General features: G+C 54.0%; 1 protein-coding gene across 15 annotated transcripts in view; it reads left to right on the top strand.

The window, feature by feature from the left end:
* The window catches only part of Atp2b2 (ATPase plasma membrane Ca2+ transporting 2), a 364,580-nt gene that overhangs the window by 209,018 nt on the left and 131,835 nt on the right, over window positions 1–23,727 (top strand). For 13 of the 15 annotated variants that reach the window (XM_063225266.1, XM_063225264.1, XM_063225263.1 and 10 more), the window contains exon 1: window positions 1,774–1,932. The exons of the other annotated variants lie outside the window; for them this stretch is intronic. The gene's annotated coding sequence lies outside the window, so the exon portion shown is untranslated. Of the gene's footprint in view, window positions 1–1,773; window positions 1,933–23,727 lie in introns of those variants that run through there. 15 annotated transcript variants of the gene reach the window in all.

Raw genomic sequence — 23,727 nt, 5'->3', positions numbered from 1 at the left:
CCTGGAATGTCAAAGCAATGGGATTGTGGCTGGGTGTCAATCTCATCTTTGATTCTGCCTGAGAGTGTGGCTTTGGTGTCATGGGGGCCCACTGGACAGTTAGGTCTCACTGATTCCAAGTGGACAAGCCCTGGGGCTCCCAGCCAGCCCACTCACCACTGGCTGCACATGTGGAGAGCCCTGGGTACAGCTCTCGGGAGGCATGGGTATGGCTTATCCCTCATTGGCTGCACAGCCTGCATGCCAGCTCTGCACCCCTTGGAGCCACCCACTGCTTCCCCCCTGGGCATGGAAGCTTCCTCACAGAAGCTGGCTGTGTCATGGCAGGAAAGATCAGACAGTTTACCATTTTACAGGCTGCTTTACAAACTGTAAAGTGTTCCGGACACAGAAAGGATGATGTTGTTGAAATTGGCGGCCATTTGTTTAGTAATCAGGGAAAGAGGCTGCCCCCAAAGTTGGGTCTCCTTACACACCCAGAAACCTTTGCTCCAACCTGCTGGATTGCAGAGATGTCCCCTGCCACTACAGAGAGACTTACCCTGGCCTTACTGCGGGGAGCAAGGTGCCTCTAAGCCCCAAGGAAGACAAGGCACCAGCCCCTTTGTGGGGGATCACCTGGGACAATGCTGACTTGAAGTCCACACAGAGGTCATTGCCAGGCTGAGGGGCAGGCAGGGCCCTACAATGGGCTGGAGGCAGAGAGGAAGGGCCTCTCAATGTGGGCTTGCAAGCAGGGTCCTGCTGCAGCACTGTGCTGCTCTTCCTCCGCAGCCCCTCTGCATGGCCGGATCCTGATTTTGGTGCAGTGCAGACTTCCAGCTTAACGAGACAAATTGATATTCTGTGCCAGCCCAGGGATGGAGCTGCGCAGGACGCTTGGCAGACAGCTCAGAGGTGGGCAGGGTGGGAGCAGCAGGAGGCAGCTTCCTGGGGAACTGGCCACAGACAGTCCCTCCACCCTGACAGGTGCCCTGAATGGAAAGTCCTTCCGCTCTGCCTCCCAACAGGGCACTCCTCCCTGAGGCAGGGCAACGCGGAGGAAGACTCTAGAGGGCCCCTGGAGCCTCACTTTGCTCAGAGAGATGCAGTCTGGAAGGAAGGGTGCAGCAGAAGAGTCAGTAGCTGGCTGAGTGGGGAGCACTGGGGGTCCTTGGAGAGGGTTGGCTCTGAACTGGGTGCAGAAGTTCCGACACCCTGCAAGCCAGCAGTAGGCAACACAAAAGTGGCCCCTTGAGGGGTCTTCTGCTGGTTCTTGTTCCCGGGACTGGTGGTGTGCAGAGGTGACATTCCCTGCAGGAGTAGCCACAGCTGCTGGAGTGCTGCTCTACTGGCCTGGCTACTACAGATGTATTCAGGTGTTTTAAGACTACTTTCCCACCCTGCAAACTTCGCCTCCAGGGTCAGTGGGTGTCCTGACACAGCCCCCTCTCAATCTAACGAGGCCCCCAGAAAGTCGGGGATGACTTGGGCCATCTGAGCAAATGCCCCCCCTCTGAGACCTCACTGTCCCCACCACTCTGGGGACCCCTCCCAGGGCTCAGCCCAAGCCCTCCCCGCTTTGTGCCCTTGACATGCCTCCTGCTTCTGGGGAGCGGGCGTGTTCCTGAGGACCCGCCAGCTGCGGTTCCTCCGGATCCCACGGGAGACTCGGAACCTGAAACACCTCTGCAGCCGCCAAGCCCGCCTCACCCCACCCACCCCGCGCACTCCTGCCCCTGGGCCCGCCCTCCCCGGTCCTCCCAGGCCCTCCCCCCGACCGACCGCCCCTCCCCCCGGGGCACGCTCGGGGCGCCGCTCGGCCCCGCCCCGCCGGCCGCGCTGGTTCGGTCTGCAGAGGACCGCGCAGCGGGCTCGCCAGCACTGCCGCACCGCGCCCGGGGCTGTCGCCTCGAGCCCAGCCGTGCGCACCGGCGGCGATCCTCGGAGCGAGTAAGTACCGGCATCCCCCAGCATGGAGAAATAAAAAATAAAAGCGCCCGCCCCGCTCGCCCCTTCCTCCCTCGCCCTTTATCTGGTTGCATTTCATTTGGGTCTCAGCACCGCCTGCGAGGCGGTGCGGCGCGGAATGGGGGTGCGGGCGCGCTCATCCGGCGGCCGGAGGGGAGCATCGCCACCCCGAGGCTCCCGGGGACCCTCGAGCCACCCTGCGGGGAGCGGGCGGGGGCGCCGGGGACGCAGACGGGCGGCGAGTGTCCAGCAGGTTATGCAAGGGCCGGCTGCGGCCGGAACGGCGGAGCGAGTACCGGCGCCCGGCGCAGGGAGGGGACGGGGGTCCCGTTGGCCACCTGCCCACCGGCCAGGAGGGCAGGCGGATGTCCCCGGAGGGCCTAGTCTCTGGGCGCCGGGACACCGAGGCAGGCCGGCCGGGCGTGCGGTGCGGAGATGTGTCCCCACATCCCCTCCACGGGCGAAGGGAAGCAGGAGACGGTGGCCAGGCCATTTTGCAGTCGTGCTGGGTGGTGGAGTTGGCACTTTTGGCCGAGAAGGTCTGCTCTCTGCTGGCCTGGCGGGGGCGGGGGTGGGGAGCGGTGCTGAGCACCTGAACCTCTGCGGGGTCGCGAGTGCTGCTGCAAGACCTCCGGGGAGATGTGCTGCGTGCAGCCGCTGCTTTCAAGCTTGGTCGTCCTGGCCTGCCTGCCGTGGCTGGTTTCCCGGGGTGTATGGGGAGGGGTCTCCTGGGCTGGCCTATCCCAGTTGGGCAAAGGCTCTGGGGTTTGGGTCCCCCGGGCAGAGGCACACCGAGTTCGACCTTCAGAAGGGTAAGGCCAGCAGAGGGTCTTAGTGTGACGCTGCACGTCTGAGCCCTGCTCGGAGGGACTCCGTAGTCTCCCATTCGCTGGGAGGAGGCAAAGCTGACGTTTGGGGCATTTCCAGGAGAGGCAGGCGCCATCCCAAGAAATTCTCCTTTGACGTGTGCAATAGGAGGGGGCTAGAAGCCCGCAGGCCCAGGGGCTTGACTAAAGGAGCCCTGGGGAGGAGGCTGTGGTTTTGGGGAATCCTCGGGGAAAGGGATATTCAAGACAGATGCTGATGGCCCAGTTTGTATAGCCACCTCCATACCCGCAATCCTTTCCACATCAGGATATGTCTGTGCCCACAGATTCGCTCAGATGCACAGATTCAAATATAGCATCAGAAAGTAGTGCATCATATGTGTTCGAATCATACACAGAAGTGCAAGACGCCTATGCCCATAGACGCACGCAGTGGCTACACATACAGCTCCTTCTCTAATACCACATGCTCACATGCAGAGCCAGGCACACACACCAATGTAGTGTGTACACAAAACTATGAGGCCCTCACCCATACATGCCTCCCGGCCCTTCATAGGAGTACAGGACACTACATTCAGTGCCCTCCCTGCAGCAGCAGCCACAGGTGCAGGGAGTGTGCATGTGAAACTGCCCAGTTGTGACCATGACAGTCAGACATTTGTGGGGCTCCTGGTGCTACCTCCATGCATGGCAGGTGCATAGCATGCTGGGATGTGCCCACAGGTGAATATGGGTCACACTCGTAAGAAGAGAGCAGCAGACATGCAGATGCAGCACCTCTGCAGATGCTGCATGCACACACCCACCCACCAGCTTCCAGGAGCAGAAGTTGTTCTGTGGGTGCTGGTGAGAGGCTGGCCCCACAGGCAACTGGCAGTAGGACAGAGGAACACTGGATCCCAAATGGCCACCACAGCCTCAGGCAGACCTGAGGGACAGGCCAGCCCACATTCCTAGGGAGCTGTGATTGGGCTCAGTAAGGCCATCCCAGGTTATTGATGTACTGCAGAGAAGGCTGCCTGGAATTGGAGACAGAGGAGGGGCACACAGCTACTGCCGAGACTGGCCCCACTCAGCTTTTCTTGGCTGCAGAAGGCTGGCTCACCAAAGTGGGGGCTCTGAGAGCCAGGCTCTGGGATGCTCCAGCAGCCCCCAAAGTCCTCTCTAGGCAGAAGATCAGGAAAGTTGTCTGTGGCTAATGCTGTGTGCAGAGCCTAAAATCCTGGTGCCACCTCCTTTTGCACCGCATGTCCCCTTACTCAGCTTCAGGTGTGGGCCAGGGGACCTGGGCAAATAACAGAAACCTAGCAGGTACCCACCAAGCCCGTTACTTTATGCATCTCCCCTTAGTGAAGCCCCCCACAGCCTTGTTGTTCCTCAGCAGTCGATGGGGAAGCTGTGTCCAGGGATGTGAAGTCCCCACTCAAGGTCACAGAGCTAGAAGGCAGCAGAGTGGAGGTAGAAGCCAGGCTATCCGGCTCCCCGCCTGCTCACTTAGACTGTGACAGGAGGTTCTCTCCAAGTGCATGACTAGCAGGCCTGGAACTCAGAATCGGGGGGGAAAATCCCTGGAAGGACAAAGAGGGTCTTATGTGCTTAGAGACAGTGCTCTCCTCTAGCAGGTGTGGCCAGTCCTGAGCAGCTGGATGGCTCTGCCATCCAGTATGCTGTACAATGAGTGACACCTAGAAAGCAAGGCCCACATGTGGTGGCACACGCCTGTGCTCCAGGGGCTGGGGTGGGAAAGCTTCAAGTTGGAGCCTGGCCTGGGCAGATTAACAACTTAGTGAATACTTGCCTCAAGAAAAAAGATTTTTATAGGTCTAAGGATGTCACTCAGTAGGAAAGCCCTGGGTTCAATACCGAGTGCTGGAGGAGAACAAACAGGCAAAGCAGGTGTGTATCCTGAGGTCATTTAGCTGGACTCATCCATCAGAGAGAAACTGAGGCTCAGCCAGCAAGAGAGATTTGCCCAAGATCAGACCATGCTCTCTGGACCTCCAGGGTTCTTGCTAAGCCTTCTTAGACTCCAGAAAGAAAGCAGAAAGGAGTCCCTGGTTTTTCCCAGGTGTCTGACTCTCAGGTCAGAAGGCTGAATGCTTTGACTCTGCAGGCCTTGGGTGCGTCTCTTGAGCTTTATGCACTTCGGTCTCCACAAATGAGTGGCCAGGCTTGCCTGTTCCTGTCCTGCCTTATCCCATTGCTGTCTGACAGCCACAGGTGCTGTAGAGGGCCGTACACAGTGATGGCATCAGCATTAGGACCTGGAGCTAAAGCAGGGGAGCCCTGGTTGCTGTAGTTGGCAAACCCCAAGGTCAGGAGAGAAAGAAAGGAAGGGGGCTGGCAGGTCTCAAACACTAATGCCTCCTGGTGGGGGCAGGCGTCCTCCCTCCCTGCAGCTCAGAAGGGCCTGGGGCTGCATTTTCCCAGGTGACCAGGTGATGAGAGGCTGGGGGAGCTCCCAAGTACCCGGAACAAGGCTTGACCTGGGCCTCATGCCATTCCCTATGCTGCTACAGATGGGGAAACTGAGACAAGACAAGACAGTGGAGAAATAAGCCAGAAACTGGTTCTCCCACTCCCAGTTGCCGCTCAGTCCTACTCCCTGAGATACAAATGAAGACCACCTTCTTGGCAGGCAGTAAGAGGGGTGCCCCAAAGGGACCCCCCGTCCTACCTGGGATTCAGGTTCTCAGGATGACCCTCCCAAGCTGTATGACCTTGAGAAAAATGGCTCCTTCTCTCTTAAGCCTCAGTCTTTCCTCGGCAAACACACATTTAAAACAGGGATGTTGAGAAATGTTTAAATAGCATATAAAGCAGATGGTGCGTAGGAGGTACAAAGTCAAACTTGGGTTCCACAGGGTCCCAGAGGTGCCAGTGAGACTCCTGTCGGCTGCCCTCAGCTCCCCACAGGCTGCTTCCATGGTCTGGTGTGGACAGCCTCCCCTCAACCCCACTCTGCTACCTGGAGCTTACAGCAGTGGAAGCAGGGGTACAGCCCACTGCAGCCCTGCCCAAGTGTGACATCATGACCCCATGAAGATTTATCCCTTCCTCCTGTTAGGGGGCCTGTTAGGGAGAACTCCCTCCTGGACAGACCATGTCCAGCTTTACCCCCCAGTAAGTGCAGAGTGGACAGGAAGATGGCCAGGCTCCAAGTTTTAAGGCGTTAGGGGGTAGGCTCAGGTCCTTGTGTGGTCAATGCAGTGATAGTGTCCACTTGTGAAGCTGTTGAGCACGTGGAGACATGATAGGTGTGAGGTCCTGAGCCCAGAAGGGACTCCTGTTTGCGGAACAGTGAATGAGACTGAAGCTCTGTGTGGAGAGTTAGTGGTGACCTACCTCTGCTGGTTAGAAGTTCCACGTCCTTGAGCATGTTGCTTTGCCTCTTCAAGCCTCCATTTTATAATCTGCAAAATGGGAACATGCTTCCGGGGCTACCCACTGCAGAGGGCTGCCGAGTGATTACAATGTAGAGCAGACAGCTCTGAGGCCCTGCCTGGGCGGTGTGCCCAGGGCTTCTCCCTGGTCTCTCCCGTGATGGAGGCTGGGAGGTGTGGACAGCCTTCGAAGTCTCATGGCCAAGCCAGGAAACCTCCAGGGAGGTCCAAAGATGCAGCCAAGGCTGGTGGAAGGGGAAGGGCAAGGTGGCTGGGGGGTCAGGGCTGGGGTTCCCAGAAATGAGGGAGACAGCTTTGGTTGAGGATCAGGCACCTGAGTCCTCCCAGCCCAGGTCCCACTCAGTCACTGGGGGGAACTTTGAGCATGTACTGTCAAGCTGGTACCAGTGGTCTCCAGCTGGCCCTTGCTAAGGGGGTCGTTCTTGACAAGAGCAGCACTCATACCACTGGCCTTAGCGTGAAGGGGCTGTAGGTCTGCAGGTTTAAGGAAGGCGACCATGGGTGGAACTGTGATATTTATTTTCCGTGGCCACTGTAACAAAATGCCACAATCTGGACGGCCTCAAATATCAGAAGTTTGTCACCCCTTTCCTGGAGGGCAGAGGTCTGAAATCAGGGAGCCAACAGATCAGTGCCTCCAGGAGAATCTACCTGGCCTCTGGTGTCCCTCTATGGTGTTCCTTGGCCTGTGGACACATCCCTCCACCTCTGTCTGTATCTTCACAGGACCTTCTTTTCCATGTGTCTACCTGTGTCTTCTCATAAGAACACTGGTCACTGGATTTAAAACCCACCCTAAATTTGGGCAGCCTTTGTCTCCAGAGTCTTAACTAATTGGATCTGCAAAGACCTTGTTTCCAAGTAAGGTGACCTTCCAAGGTCTCAGAGGGACGTGAGTGTTGGAGTGGACACTGAGGTCTCTGAGTTTATTGAGTGTTTGCCCCAAGACCTTTGTGCAGCATCTTGTTCCCCCTCATTGCTCTCCGTTCTGCAGATTAGGCAGCCAAGGTCCAGGAAGGCTAAGAATATGTGGAGTCACATAGCCTGTGATGGGCAGAGTGCAAGTTTGAATTTAGTCCCCTCCTTTCTGTCTTTGTGGAGCTTTGCTAGGGATGCCCTGAAACATGCTGGGCCATACCCAGGAGCCCAAGTGACAGGAGCGCCAGCCAGCCTGTGAAGACCCCGGGCCTACAAGGACCCTGCCCTAGGAAGGAGAACTAGAGACCTCTGGAAGCTTGGAGGTGGGAGAGACCAGCCTGGCCCCTAGAGCCCAGCACCTAGCAAAGAACTAAGAAATACCCCTTTTTTCCCTCTTAGGACAGGGTCTTGCTAAGTTGTCCTGGCTGAAATCAAATTTTTGATCCTCCTGCTTCAGCCTCCCTCAGTAATGGTATTACAGGGAAGCACCACCAAGCCAAGTGTCCCCTTCCTTATCAAGGTGTCCGTAAGTTTCCCAGGACAGCTTGAACTCAAAATCTTCCTACCTCCCATGTAGCTGGGACATAGGCATGTGGTATCACACCCATCACTTTAGTCAGACATATTGGCACAGACCTGTAATCCCAGCACTCTGGAAAACTGAGGCAGGAAGATCACAAGTTCAGGCTTACCCTGGAGAATTTAGCAATTTAGCAAAAACCCCTACCCCACCCCAAATACTGAGGGTGTAGCTTAGTGCAGAGACCTTAGATTTAATCCCCAGTATCTCAAAAAATCTGTCCTCATGCAGAGAAAGGGAATGAACAGTGATACCCCGTAGGTTATTGCACAGTAACAAATGCAATCGTAATTGTCATTATTAACAGCTGAAACATACCCTCAAGCATTTTGTATTCTTTTAAGTTGATGTATGTGGGGGATTGCTTGTTCTCTACCTGGTCCTAATGAGTGGCTCTGCTTTTCAGTAGCCTTGTGTGGTTAAACCAGTGGCTTAACTTCAGTTTGTTCTCTGTAAAATGGGGACAACCAAGTCTTCCAGGCTGCCAGGAGGCCCAGAGGAACAAGGAGAGCTCTGACTCAGGGGACAGTCCAGGGACATGTCCTCAGCTTGTCATGGGGTTGTGCGAATTCTGCACCACTTTTCATAGGGGACTTGAGCATCCGGGAAGTTTCTTATCCACAGAAAGGGGTGGTCCTGGAGCCCATTTCCTGAAGGCACCAAGGGATGGCTCTGTGCCCTGTTCTTTGTTGCCTAAGGATGTGGTGAAGTAATGCAACGAAAGCCCTTTACTCAGTCCAGATTCCAGCATTGAGGTGGCCTCCTTCCATGGCATCAGAAAGACTTGAACCTAACCCCTAACTCTGGTGTTTATTGCTGTGTGACCTTGGCCAGGAGCTTGGCATCCTGATGTGAAGAATGGGAAAACGTGCTTTGTGAAATTGGTGGCCTCAGCTGACAGGTAGGAAACCATGTCAGACGAGGTCTTGACATGGCAAGAATCTGAGCCAGTCAGAGCGTGTGTCTTGCTTCTGTGCCTCTTAAAGATGCACCCAGAGGGGCAAATCTGGTCTCAGAGGGCAAGCTCAAGCTTTGCCTACCTGCATCCCTGGCTTCTGCCTAGGTGCCATCTGAGCCCAGGTTGGTGGAGTCCATGGGAAGAAGCCATTTTGGGTGCGAGCATCTTGAAACTTTTAAGGAAGGATGGAGATCTCTCCTGCGCCACATCTCAGGGCAGTTTTTCACATGATGGCTTTTCTATATGGAGCTGATGGCAGGGGCTGTTTAGCTGTCTCAGGGGATGGGCTCCTTTCAGCAATCTCCCTCAAATCCCTGCCTCCTTAACCTGGAGCTGGGGAGGAGTAAAGTGTTTGTCTTTTGGCTGTGTGTCCTACTTCCTGAGCCATGCGGACTGGAGGAGCCCCCACCCCAGTCCCAGCCAAGGCAGGCTCTGCTGCCTGAGCCCGCTGAGCTGTGGAACTGTGCCATGGTCAGAGTGCATGCCTCACAGCAGCAGCAATGTGACACAGATGGGGCCCAAGGCTACATGGGGTCAAATCTGAACTTGGCCTCTGACCAGCTACACACCCTTTGTCTCTAAAACCTGGTCATCCCATGGGACAGCACTGCAGTGACAGTGCCTGCTGTGTCCAGGTGCTGTGACAGGACTAAACGGTGTGTTTTACAAGATGGATACTTCAGTGGCTCATCACGGCCACCATGAAGCAGTGGGGCCAGCATGCCTTGATCCTCTTGGTGTGAGTACCTCAGGGCGTGTCCTCTCATTCATACAGCTCAGTCAGTGGTACATGCTGTGTAACATCAGACTCAGACGGGGCCTAGAACAGGAGCAGCAGGCAAGTACACAGCCAGGGCCCCTGGGAGCCTCCCCAGCTCAGTGATGGGGGAACCCCTCTGAACAGCAGCCACAGGGTCCCCACCGCTCAGAGCTTCAGTGTGAGGCAGACACCTGTGTGTGTACCTGACAGAGTGCCCATATGCAGTAGATGCTTAGCAAGTGGCAGCTCAAAGCAAAAGACCACAATACCAAGACAAATGGAAAGCACACACCCTGGGACTCCCGTTGCTTTGCTGCATGGCCTGCTGCAAGTTTCTTAACTTCTGTGTGCTTGATCTTACTGTGCATAACATGGGAACAATAAAATATATCTAAATCATAGCAAATGACAGTGCTTCGGATAGTACTTGGCAGATGTGTAAGCAGTTATTATTTGATGAGCTTCTAATGAGTTTCTTCTAGTCAATAAGTGCTAGCTAAAATAAACACTAGGCTGCACAAAATAGTAGCAAAAAAAGATGCAATCATTTTATGGCTGGAGCAGCTGAGGCTCAGGGTGCGTGTTGGTTAGCCCAAGGTCACACAGCTGGTGCTCAGCAGATCCCAGCCCAGACACTGACTCCACACGAGGCCAGGTGAGCATCAAGGAGCTGGAGCTCTCACCAGCATGGTTTCCATCTGCACATTTCTACCTGAACCGCACGCAAGAGGAAGTGGCTGAGCCAGGCTTCCCACTCTGCCCACCACTGCCCAAGGTCAGCAGAGTCTGTCAGCCCAGCAGACAGTGCCCTCCTGGCCTCCTGGTGGCTTCTTAGTGATTACTGCAGGGTTGACACAACAGAACCCCTCTGGAGAGAACAGAAGGCCTGGCTAGGCAGCCGCCCAACCCCCAGGCAGTATGAGGGCCACACAGTGGGTTGAAGATGGGGCAGCAGAGACCAAGATACAGCCCAGCCCCAACAAATACTCTGAGTGACCTCTCACTGGGCATCAGTGTCCATCCTAACACAAGGGCCTTGAAGCTAGGTGGATGCCCGTGATGTTAGGGGTCTGAAATCTGAAGTTGCTTGGGCATTACTGATAGTCCAGACTGCTGGGAAAGCTGAGGGGGCATGAAATTCATGTCCCTGAGTGGATCACACATTCACGCTGCAGGTGCTAAAGAGCAGGTACAAGGCAACACTCACTCAGGAGATGGGAAGGTGGCTAGAGAGGAGCTAAGGAAGCTATCACCTCCTGAGCCTCACCTGTCCATAGGAGACACTGCAGCATGTACCCCAGAATTTCCTCTGCCTTGTAGCAAGAAAGTTGGTGCTTTGTACCCCATGTGAGGCAGTCCAGAGCTGCATTTCCCATAGAGCATTTGCTGGATGAGGGCTCTGTCCCCCTCTAGCCATGCAGGGTAGGCAGTATTGAGGGGACTGCAGTAGCCTCCAGCTGGGGTGTGCAAGCTGATTGCCAGTGACAGGACTGGGCAGGGTGGACACAGTCCAGTCTTTCATGTGTATTTGGGACAGACTTTGCTGGGTACCAGGCTCTTCCTAGCAAGTGCCTGAAGGGAGGAAATTAAGAGCTCCTCAGGTCACTTCTAAGTGTGTCGCCTTACAGGACACAGTTCAGATGAAAATGAGGCCCTTCTCTCATCCCGCTGCAGTCAATTCAGGTTTCTGAGCTCAGAGCTTCTTGAAGAGGAGATAGGACCAAACTCACAAAACCAATCTGGTCGCATGTTTGGGGTAGACAGGGCCATGTGTGAGCTCCTCCTAGAGGGATGAATCAGATCCAAAGATGGTTCTTGCAGGGGAATCAAGGCCACCCAGGTACCAGGTGGCAGCACACAGCAGAGGCCTTGGTGCCTTGGCCTCACCGGTCTCTCACTGGACCTCACAGGGCCTAATGTCCTCATCTGCAAAATGGGCCAGGGTACATGGGGAGTACATGGCCTAAGCCACTCTTTCACTTCATGAACGCTAGTAGTGTGGCTCCGTAGGGTGCCACTGGGGCTCAGCCTTGTTCCTGGGCATTTCTCTAACCTCTGTGAGACCTGTGTCTGCCTCTATGGCCTCAGGAAAGGGACAGAGTACAGTCACCAGCTTCCCCATCCCTAGGCACTTGAAGAGGGACTGCAGGCAATGGCAGTGAGCGTGAGCACTCCCCTGAGCAGCCACTGTGTCAGCCACAGTCACCAGAGCCAGAAGCCCTGGGTGTGCTCAGGGTCTGCTCTCCTTGCTGCAGTCCTGGCCCTGTGTCCAGATGAGCAGTCTCAGAGCCATGAGACGGTTTTATCTAGGCTCTTACAAGGAAGAGGGCACAGTTGGAGACCCAGGCAGCTCAGAGCCCACACCCAATTCCTGCTCACCCTTCTGTGTGCTAAGAGTGGCCAGAAGTGACTCTGTCCATGGTACCACTCTCATTCTCAGACTCCAGGAACAGAGACCCGAAGAGGGGGCTCCTACCCAGATAACCCCACACAGCCACACCAGGGTGCAGCAAGAGTAGGGGACCCAAAGCTGCCTCGGCAGCACAGGCATGGATCCTTGCCATGTCCTTGGCATTCCTGCCCTCCTAAAAGACTCCGTGGCCACCCTTTGGGAGGAAACGCTTAGTTTCTTTAGCATCTGTTGAACCTGTGGAAGCAATTATGGTCTGGGCATCAGCAGCATGGTCAGCAAGCCATGTGGCCCCCCAGTGAGGGGCTTCCCTTTCTAAGCTCCACGTTTTTATTGCTTTGCAGGATGACTGACCACCACAGAGGCTGCTGGGATTAAGCCCCTGTCCAGGGCCGTTGTCACACCAGCTGGCAGCATAGGCCCCTAATGGCTGTGGTGTCTTTTCCTCACTTCAGGTTCTCAGAGAGGCTCTGAGCTTGTCACACAGCCAGTTAGCAGCAGAGGCTGTGAGGGCTTCCAGTCATTATAGGGCCTGAGAGGAAAGCCAAGAACACTGACCAGAGAGTTTTTTCTGACAGGGAGACAGATTCCCTAGCTGCAGAACTGTAGCAATTTCAGCAAAAGCAACAACGCAGACCCCAGAGCCCAAGGGCCTGGCTGACCCCCACCCTTTCCTCCCTGTGTGAACAGGAGTAAGCGACTTAGCCCTGTGTGCCTCAGTCTCACTGGGGAAGGAGGGAAATATGAGCACCTGTCTCAGTCTGTTCACACACACAGGAGCCCCACAGTGCCTGACATGTGGGAAGCTCTAGGAAGCATCCCGTGCAATCGGGATGGGGAAGGACACACTGACCTCCCTCCCATATCTTGCCCATGGCCTCCTCCCGGCCCAGCAGGCACTGTGTCTCACTTTTGATCTTGCTGACTAGAATACTGGCTGCTGGATAAGTGAGGGACAGCCTTTCATGGTGGACCTCACTCGCCTGTTCTCAGTTGACTGGAAGGAGCCTTGGTACCACATAAGTGGGGTTGTGTCCCTGTTTCAGATGCCACAGGCCTCCCATAGAGCACGGATCCAGCAACTCCTTCCCATAGCCTACAGCCCTCCAGGATTAGCCACGCACTCTAGCCCCCAACCCCAGGGTTCTCTAGCTTCCTGGCCACTTCTTCTTCAAACTTGGCAGCCTCTTTCCTGTCCCAGGCTGTCACATGTGATGGTTCTCTGTTGCAAAGACTGTTCTTCCTCTGTGTGTGCAGTAGACTTGTTCTCACCAGGGCATATCTAAGCTGTGTGAAGAGCTCCCTCCACCCCTACTCAGTGTCCCCAGGCACCGCCTCCATTTCCCACTGGCATTCAACTCAGTGGACGTTGTTTTCCAGGTTTGTTCCCTTCATGTCACCTGCTCACAGTCAACCACTGAGGCAAGTATGCTGCTTTGTGTTACTCACTCTCAAATTTAAGGACCTGGGACAGGTGGGACCCAGCAAATGTCTGTGGAATGAGTGAGAGAGAGCATGTGGAGAACTGGCCAGACTTGGACAGGTTGCACCGAAGGGATGCAGGCCTGCTCCAGCTTTTCCCTGGGTATGTGTGGTACAGGGGAGATAAGAACATCCTAGAAAGTGTCCCCTGAAGCCATGTATCAGTAGCCTTGGCCAATCCAGGTTCTGTCTGGTCTCTGCGCAGCTTGAAAGGACCATGGCATCCCCTCCCATGACATCACACTGAGGGGGGGTGGCCAAGGTGGTAGAGAAATGTGGAGCAGCGGCACAGGGTGGGGTCAAGGGGTGCAGTGCGGACCTGCAGGTTGTGTTCTAAGTTGGGGAGGACACAGCTGCGGTGCCTCCAGCACCACTAGCACAGGCCCTGGGAGGCTGGAGCCTAGAGGGAGGAAGAGCACTGTGCTGTTCTGTTTCTTAGTAAATCAGAGTTTGTCTCATTGTCACACCGCTGTGTACTTTCAAGCTTGAAGAAACCCTTAATGATGGGTTTGGCGGCCAGGCCTTAATAGAGAGGAAATTTCTACTTATTAGACTTAAATAAGCCAAGCTGGAGGAAGAGCTGGTGCCGGTTGCCTGTGGCTCACCGGCTACCTGCCAAGGTCCTCACCTTCTTCTGGAGCAGAGCATGGCACAGAGCCAGCATATGCTGGGTCCCTGTCCCACCAAACAGCCAGGAAAGAAACAAGGAAGACACTGCTTGGAGAACCCTATTTCCCTTTTTAAACCGCAGCCCTTTGAATTAAAAAAAAATAATGTCTACCCCTGGAAAATACATGTTCAAAGTACAGAAGGATCTGCAGCAGAAGGAAGCGTGGTCCCTCCTCATGACGCCCTGGCTGGGTTGGCGCTGTCGCCAGTCATGTCCATCCTGGGGCTGCACCATTCCCCCACATTTGCCATCTCTGAAATCTGGATGAGGTTTTCAGTTGACAACATAGCACAGCTTTATTGGAAGCCCTTGTCCTTTCTGTGCTGTGAAAACCCACGGCGGGGCCCGTGTCTCCTGAGACTTAATGGAATTGGTGCTTGTGGTTTCTTTCTGGCCTCTTTTCTCCCACATTTAGAGGGCTTTTGTTTCCCTCTTCTTGTTTTTTTCAGTATTGGAAATCAAACCACTGAACCCAGGGTGCTGTGTCACTGAGGTACATCCCCAGCCCTTTGTGATTTTATTTTGAGAGAGTCTCATGAAGTTCCCCTGACAGGCTGAGCTTTGAGTCCTCCTGCTTAGCTTCCCTCAGGTATGGGATTACAGGCCTGGAGCTTGGCTCCTGCTTTCTCTCTGTTAATAGCATCACCGTGTGCAGACTGTATATTGTCTTTGAGCAGTGACCCTCAGCCAGGACTCCTGGCAGAGCAGTGCTCTTTGACTGAGAAGCAACAGAGGGGAGAATAGATGACCAGAGCTGCCAGATGTGCCAGCCATTGCCCTCTGTGGGGTACCCATTCTGTTCTCCGTGAGGGGACTGAGGAGCCAGTATTCGTGCATGCCCACCGCAGGCAGCCACCAAGCTGGTACTAGATCAGAGTTTCCCTGAGGATGGGCCATCATGGGACATCACTGTCCACTGCCCAACCAAGCGGCCCTGGCACAAGAGCAGTGGTACAAAGTCTAAGCTCAAATAAAAAGGCTGCATGCAAGAGGTCAGCTAAAAAAAGCCTGGCACAAACAAGGGCAGGAGGTACAATGAAGACACAGCTCAAAGGTCAAAAGAGAAATTAGAAGGGCAGAATACACACATCTTTGGGCGCATCCCCACCCCCAAGGCAAACCAGCCATACTTTGAACAACTGGACCAGAGAAGAAAGTCACAGTGGTCATAGTGACCACCACCCCTAACACAAGCCCTGTGGGCTTCAGCCTCCTGCACCTGCCCTGAAGTGACTGAGGGCCTGCAGAGACAGTACTGCTCGTGTGTTCTGTAGGCCTCAGCAGCTTGCAGTCGCTCACCAGCCAGACACAGACACAGAGACTTGCTGATGAGGCACCCAGCTGGCCCCAGACACCCCAGCTCAACCACAGAGTCAAGAGCATAACTGCAAACCAACCCAGGTGAGGCAGCCAGGGTTGAGGGGCCATGGTGGGGCTACTGGGAACATGCTCAGGAGTAGAAAGGAAAAGAGCAGTCGATTGCAGGGAGCAAGGCTCACAGTGAGGGTGGCAGGCAGGCTGTGTGCAGCACAATGCAGGGCACAGGTGGGGCAGTCCCACTGGAGAGGTGGCCAGGCCAAGCCCAGCGGACAAGCTTCAGCTGCAGTGACATCACTAGCTTGGGCTTTCAGGAAGGTCCTGCAGCCACAGGAGTCAGAGGCACAGCAAGGAGGCTGAAGACCTGGATGCAGAGGACAAGGGCAGCAGGTTCTGGAGGTGGGGTGGAGGATCCAGGACTGTGGAACCTTGGAAAGCAGGGAGAAGGAGGCTGCAGTGAGACCTATTTGTTCAGAAAGGGACAGGGACAGGGGAAAGCATGAGTCCATCCTAGGAGAGGCCTTCCAGACTCTTTACGCCAGTTGAGTTGGTCAGGAGCTATTGGCAGAAGGAATGTGAATGACCGCCTTTAGCAAAGGGACAGGGAGACCACCCACTTTGCAGGCATAAGCCGAGGCTCTACTGTGCACCAGGCTCCATGCACTCACCAGACTGTTCCTTGCTGTGTGGACCCAAGGTCCAGCAGGTGGGGACAGATGTGTAAGGACAAGTAGATGGCTTGCCATAGAGGCCTCAGCATGCAAAAGAACCAAACCGAGGAAGAGGCAGAAAAGGGATGTCTAAGAGAGAGAGAGATGATGGCATTGCTCAGAGCTGGCATGTGGTTGTCTGGGGAGATGTTTCTGGCAGGAGGAGCAGCTGGTGCTGAGACTCTGAAGTGGTCAGGCACTCAGCCAGTTCAAGAACAGCAAGAGACTAAGTGGAGGGGACAGAGCAAGGCAAAGGGGAGGGGACAACCCAGAGAGGTAAAGGGACGGGAAGGTCAAGGTCTCGCAGGATCTTGCAGAGACTTTGGCTCTTACTGGAGAAGCAGGAGCCACAGGAGTGTTCCCAGCAGAAGAGGGATCACCATGCACTGGGGTGGGGGTGGAGGTGCAGGTGAGAAGCAAGGAGGCCGGGAACTTCTGGGATGAATGCAGTGAGAGACGGGGCTGTAAGACATGGTCACATTCTGGATATGTTTGAAGATACAACAGGTGGCATGTGTCTTTTGATATTTGAAAATGATTTTAGTACAGAATTGAAGATCCAGGTGGACTCAGCATGAAGCACATTCTCTAGAACCTTGTAAGCACTGTGTACATGTTGAGCAAGAGGGTGAGTGGAGAGAAAGAGAGATGAATAGGTTGGTAGGTGGAGAGAGGGATGGACGGATGGATGGACGGATGGATGGATGAGGTGGGTAAGTGGGTGAGTGGATGGATGGGTAAGTGGGTGAGTGGATGGATGGATATGGTGGGCAGGTGAGTGGGTGCGTGCATGGGTGGATGGATGGATGGATGGATGGATGCAATGGGTGGGCAAGCATATGTGTGACTTGGTATATGCAGGGATAGATAAACAGGTAGAAGCAAGGAGAGAGAAAAGCAAGTGGGTCTAAAGTGTTAGGCTAAGATTTCCAAAATTTTTCTCAGAAGCAGGAAGCCACTGTGTGTTTTGGCAGGGCCAACACGGGGTGTCATCACGATTGGAGGGACTCTCAGCACAGGTCTCCTGTCCCCTGTGGACACTGATGGGCAGTTCCCTGTTTTACTTCTGTTTTCATCCTTATTCATCCACAAGGTTTCACTGAGCGCTTACTCTGAGCAGAGGGCACTGCACAGCGTGTATATAAAGCAGACATGGTCTTCAGCCAGAGTTCTGGGAGCTACATCCTCTCGAGAGCTTAACTTCCTGCAGCTGCAGTGGAGCCCATCAGGGAGTAGGCAGACGAGCCTCACACAGCCACTGCATGGGGACCCCACGTCCCCTCCCAGATGCGGCCCAGATTCCCCCCAGCCTAGGGCTGAGGGCCTCTCAAGGCCTAGGCCTAGGCCTGTGTTGGGCCTGGGTGTGAGGGGAGAGAGCAGATAAGAACATGGTGATGGTGGTGTGGTCTGAATCAGGCAGGAGGCAGGCTGAGCAGATGGGATTGTAGTGGAGCGAAGCTGGGGAAATGCCCAGGGCAACCTGGAGTCTTCATGTTCGCGTGAATCCCTCCTATTGTCCTTGGGAGACCCATTTATCCCTCAAGATCAGCCACAAGCACAGCAGAGGCACTCACCAGCACTTGGCTTTCCCCAGGGCAGCATCTTCTGCCTTCTTTCACACTTTCCTCTGGGGAAGAGGGGTCCTGAGCTCTAGGTGCCCAGCCGAGAACTGATACCAATGATCTGGCCTCCTGTGGGTGGCTTTGAGGACTGTCTAGACTGAGGTGTGGGCGATCAGTAGTTTCTTTTTGGAGGCTTTGTGAGAAGGCACCTGGAGGCCAGCCAATGGGCCTTTTCCACCACTGTGGAAATTTCCAACAACAGAATTATTAACACTCCCAGGGCCCTTCTGCCACCCCACTTGATTGTGAAAAAGGTCCTTGGTGGCCAGACAGCAGACAGAGCAGCTGAGAGCCGGGCTCTGAACATGCAGAGAATTCCCCAACAAGACACTCCCAAGTAGATGCTAATCAGACCCTGGGGATCCTAGGTTGGAATTGACTGCCTCTCAGGAAGGGATTTCCAGTTGCAGAGGCCAGGAGCTAGGGTGGCCGCTAGCATCCAGGGCTTCCTCCAGCTCAGTGCTGTGGAAGGGTGGTTCTGGCCCTGACAGAGCCATGCTGGACAGTAACACTTGAAAACTGTTGGTTAGTCATTAAAGAGCTGTGCAGACAGGTGAGTAGGAAGGACTGGAAGAGGACAAAGGAGGAAGAAGGTGCATGGGTAAGCCAGGTCTGTTGGAATCATCCCTGCCAAGAGACCTTGGTTAGTCACGTACTTCTTCTGTAAGGTGGGGACGGTTTTCTTCTCCACAAGCGGTGGCAGGCAATGAACTGATTCCCTTGGTTCTATAATGATGCCGCATTTATCAGCTTTGGGCTGTGAAGCTGTGTGAGCAACAGAGACCTGAACCCTTCCCCTCTAGCACGCCAACTACTTGGACCTGTATGTAAGCAGCTTCACCTCAGGGCTTCAGTTTCCCCACCCACAAAACAGGTGATTGTCAGGTTCCCTTCCCCAGGGAGGGTCCCCTACTCTGACCCAGAAACCAGTGTGCCTCAGAGGTCTGTCCTTCATCCTCCTTCCCTCACTGTGATGCTGGGGCTCTGCTGAGATACCCCGGGTGAGCAGAATGCAGCTGCCTGGACACAGGGGCGGAATCACAGTGGGGCCAGCTGAGAAGTTTCCCTTGATGCTGAGGCATCAAGAGACCTGGCACATGTGCCCTGGGGCACACAGATGGGGGCACAGCACTGCTTCTTGGGGGACAGCCTTAGGCACCAGCAGTCTCCACCTCTCCCCCATCACTCATCTCACCAGGCAAAGGCTCACTGGCCTGTTCTCCCCACCTGGGTGGGACACTCTGGGGCACAGGGCTGAGGGTTTGGTGGCATGGGCACAGCAGTTGGTGACAGACAAGTGTGCACTGCAGAGCAGGTGGTACCCAGCCTCCACAGTGTAGCAGAGCCGATCCCAGTCCTGGCTGCCCTCACCAAGCAACCTAAGTCCTGCACAAGCTTCAGGCTCCAAATCTGTAAAATGGGAGCAGCAGCAGAGTTGGCTATGGAGCATCATGAGGCTGCACCTGTCCAGCATCAGCTTTTGTTGCCACCAGCACTATATGTTAAGTCCCTGTGATATGCTGCCCCCAGTAGGGACAAAGCAGCTGGATTCACTCACCCAAGCTTACCTTGGTTTTGACACAGAAAGCCCTGCATCCAACACACTCCTCTAGTCCCAGAAAAAATGGGCCCCTGTACAGTGAGGAGGAGAGCAGGTTGATGGATGAGATGCACTGTAGCTGCCAGTGGTATTTAAAGAACAGCACAGGGCTCTTTCTGCTGGCATGGTTAGGGCAGGCTCTCTGAGTTGGTGACAGTTGAACAAGGACCTTGTAGGGCAGGGGACTGAGACAAATGGATGCAGAGCATGGGAGACCCAGATGAGGAGAGTGCTGCTGTGCTGGAAGGGCTGGTGGGGAAGGGCGGTTAAGCTGACTGGGACTCCTGTCCTGAGGGCAGTAATGGAAATACCTGCATCAGGGGAGCTCAAGTGGAAAAGCATAGCAAGAGGTTACACTGCAGGTGTGGCTGCATCTGAATGTAAATGCAGCCTGCTTCTCAGCCCTGTCTGCATCTGTGTTTTCATTCTTAAAAGGTCTCAGACCTGCCAGTCTGTTCCTGAGAAGAAGGGCTGCCACAGGCTGAGGCCCAGGTGAGGCCGAGGGTAGAGGGTGTCTGACAGTGACTAGGCCAGCCTTGGAGGCCCCAGCGAGACTGTGAACGTGAATTGAGGTTTGAGCCAGGGAAGTAGCATGGCAGAGCGTGCATCGGGAAACGTGCTCTGGAGGAGGGGCTAGTGTGCCCACTCACCCAAGGGAGCACTGTTGTGGGAGCAGTAAAAGAGCAAGGAGACTGGACCAGTGTCCCGGTAACCTGAGGTCCAGGCTTGGGGTGAACCTGGTGGCAAGAACCTGACCGACTCTCCATCCCATAGACTCTGGGTTGCGGCAAGAAGTGTGTGCCATGGACGAGGTGGGAGCTAGTCCCCAGAGCTGGAACCGATACCCCAGATGACACAGCCCTTGAGCCAGAGGGCTGGCCTTATTCACTTCCCTCTGTGATGGCAAAGCTGGGCCTGAGCCTGGAGCCTACAAATGGGGCCCAGTGGGAAGAGGCGAATGATAGGGCGGGGAGCCCTCCAACAGGCCCCAGGACCCGGAAGTATTGGTCTGCTGACCTGTTTGTGCTCACTCGGTCCTGAGTCCAGGGTGGGCTGTAAGATGTCAAGAGTCCTGCCTGCATCTCGGAAGGTCCTAGTACCTGTCTGCTTTCACTGTACCTGGTACCAAGGGCAGCTAAAGCCTTCCCAGCCAGCCAGAGAATATGCAAGGAATGTGCTGAGCTCTGTGAGAGAGAGTCCTGGGACAGCCACCTCCTGACCCAGCTGTCTGACCCATGCCTTGGGCTGGCTATGGACATCTGGGCAGGTGAAACATGGCAGACTGTCCATGTAGAGCAGGGCTGAGCTTCCCTGGGTGCACAGCTGAGCTGTTCTCAAAGGCCTCATAGTTCAGAAGAGACACAGGCCACTTGCGCCCCTGTGGGCTGCAGGAGTTGGCTGCATCTGAGGGCACAGCCAGGCTAGACACCTATGTGGGGCCAGCGCTCAACACACATCGCCACCCCACCACATGACGGCTGAGGACCCTGCACTGAGGAAGTGTTGGCAAGATGATTGTCACAAAATAAGTTCCCAGGAGGCTGACATTTCAGGAAGTGAATGTCTTCCTGACCACCAAGCGATCACGTGTGGACCTTCATGCTTTAGAGGGCTCGGAGGACCCCACTTTGGGAAAGAAATTGGTCTTTTAGCATCATAATTTTTTCTCTTTCCTCCCTCTCTCCCTCCCTCCCTCCTGCCTTTCCTCCTTCTCTCTTTCCTTCCCTCCTTCCCTCCTCTCCTCCTCCCTCCTCAAAGTGTTTTCAGGTGGACTCCGTGTGCCTGGTGCCACCCTGGACCTAGGAATACAGTGATGATGGAAACACAGGCACAGGCCCTGCCATCAGTGCTTTAGGCTCAGACATTAATCCAGCAGTCACACAAATACAACTGTGATAAATGTGACAGCAGAGGATGTTTCTGGGTAAATCAGGGAAGGCCTCCTGAAGGAGGTAAGAGTCAGTCTAATGTAGTTTCCTAGGAGACCATGGGAGGGAGCAGCATTCCAAGCTGAGGGAACAGAACAGACAAAGGCCACACAGACAGCAGTGTGATTGGACAGAGGAAGTGAAGAGAGCAGATGTGCCTGGGCTGGCGGAGCACAGCCAGACCTCGCTGACGGCCTCATTGAGGAGTTTATCCTTTATCCTCAAAGCGGAGTGGGTGTGCTGTGAGGTGATCACAGTTGCTCCTCCAAGCTGCAGCAGGGAGGCACTCAGCCATTGGAATGGCTGGGCAGGGAGGTGTACCCAGGAGACTGAGTCAGGGGATCACCTCAAGACCACCCTGGGCTGCACAGTGAATTCAGTGTCAGCATGAACTGCATAGCAAGACCTTGTCTCCAGAAACAAAAAAAAAACAACAAAAAGAGCCATTGGAGTCATCTGAATAGGAAATGAGGAAAAAATCGGGTAAAGCCAGAGCTCTGGAGAATGATTTCAAGAAAATGTAGGGAGAAAGCAAAATCACAGGGCTTTGAAGAGAAGGAGGAGAGTGACAAGGTGACTGCTGCTTTCTGAGAACCAACTGAGACAAGGCAAGGACTTTGCAGGAGCCAGGGTTATTTTGGATGTGCTGGCTTTGTGTCCCTACCTCACAACCCACACAGAATTAAGCCTCAATGGGAAATTCAGGGAGGGTGCTTTACAGTGTCTTTGACAAGTGGACATGATACCAAAAGCACAGCTAGCAAAAAACAAAAATAGGTAAATTCAAAATTAAAAATTTTAGTGTATCCAAAAACTATCATAAAAAAGCAATCCAGGGGGTTAGGAGAAAATATCTGCCAAACATACATGTAATAGTGGATTAATTTCCAAAATAGGTTTAAAAACTCCCCACAATTCAACAACGAAAAGACAACCCAATTTAAAAGCAGGACATTAGATAGACATTTCACCAAAGAAAACACACATCGAAAGATGTTCCCCATCACTGATCATTAGAAATGGATACAGAGCAAAACCTCGCTGAGATGCCACCTGACATCATTAGGATGGCTGTCATTTAACACACACAATACAGAGAGAGAGAGAGACAGAGACAGAGACAGAGAGACAGTGAGTGCTGGCAGGAGCAAGCCAGGAATGTAAAATGACACTGCTGCTGTGGAAGACCCTGTGGCAGTCCCTCAAAAGCTTAAATGCAGATTGCCACATGGCCCCCAATACCATGGCTAGGTACATATCCGGAAGCTGACAGCAGAACTTGAGTGTTTGCATAAGCTTTGCAATAGCCAAAGACTCAGAACCCAAGTACCTAAGTGCGTGAAAGGATAACCCAATGTTTTGTTTTCTGTCCCGGGAACAGAATATCAGTCAGCCTTGAAAGCACAAGAAATTGACCCTTGCTACCATGGGGTTGAGCCTTGAGACAGTAGATTAAGTGAACTAAGTCAGTAAGGGAAGGACAAATAGTGCATGGTTCTTTTTTCATGAGTAGTCATGACCTGGGGGTTTGTGTCAAGGCTGGAGGTGGGGGGAGCAGAGGCGGGTGCTTCCAGGTTTGAGGAGAGATAGAGACTCCCAAGCTGGATGGCAAGGACGGCGACGTGAAGCACTGGATGCAGTCAGCTGGACACTTGAAGATGGACAGACTGCCAGACTTTATATTATGTAGGTTTAACTATGATAAACAGAAAAGTAGGTGGAATTGATCAAAAGGGCTCTTACAACTATTTAAAAGCTACAACTAGAAAGTTTCTAGAGGAAAATAGAATATCTTTCCCAGCTAGAAGAAGGAAATGATTTGTGAAAGAACATAGAGAAGACCCAATCACTTGGAGAAATGAACTCACTAGGTTGGTGGGCTGCTAGTGGTAACAGGTACATCCAGTCTGAGAAGCCCAGCAGGGCACCGGTGTCCCTTGCTCACCTTGAGACCTGAGCCAGTGGAACCCTGTGCAAGCCACTTCATGCAGCTGGCACCCTGAGCCACGGTCTGTACTTGAGGCCCACCTAAGTTCTCTGTCATGTCACCCAGAGGCCTAAACTAAATGTGTGTAGGCTGTGTTCAGACCAGGTCTCATTGTGGGGTCCAGGCTGATGAGCAGAGGTGTCCAAGGCCCTGCCCTGACCCACAGAGGTAGAGCTCAGACCCTGTATCTACTTCCTCCTTGGCCGAACTTGGGCTCCTTCATGTTCAGTGCTTGTGTTGGTTACTTTTCCTTTGTTGCTGAGACCAAATTCCAGACATCCAAAGTTAATAAAGGAAAAATTTGTTTAGCTCACTGTTTGTGGAAGTTTCAGTCCATAATCAGATGGCTCCAAGGCAGATGGGCATGACACAGGGGCAGAAGCTCAAGTTGGCAGAAGGTAGAAAAAGAAGCAAGAGCAAAAGAGGGGAAAGCATGCCTCTTCCACCCTTATATTGTAAGCAGGTGGGTGCAGCACTCACACCATCTCCACGCCCTCCTCTTGCACAGGTTCAGGATATTTACAAAGTGAAGGCCTTAGCCCCCTGCTGAGTCACTTTGTTAAACTTCTAAACTGCTCAAGTTGACACAATGAATAACATC

The sequence above is a fragment of the Cavia porcellus genome, unplaced genomic scaffold, assembly GCF_034190915.1.
Source record: "Cavia porcellus strain 051 isolate PalLab524CR breed Dunkin Hartley unplaced genomic scaffold, mCavPor4.1 scaffold_15, whole genome shotgun sequence".
Taxonomy (NCBI): domain Eukaryota; kingdom Metazoa; phylum Chordata; class Mammalia; order Rodentia; family Caviidae; genus Cavia; species Cavia porcellus.
This window is presented reverse-complemented; position numbering and strand designations above follow the sequence as displayed.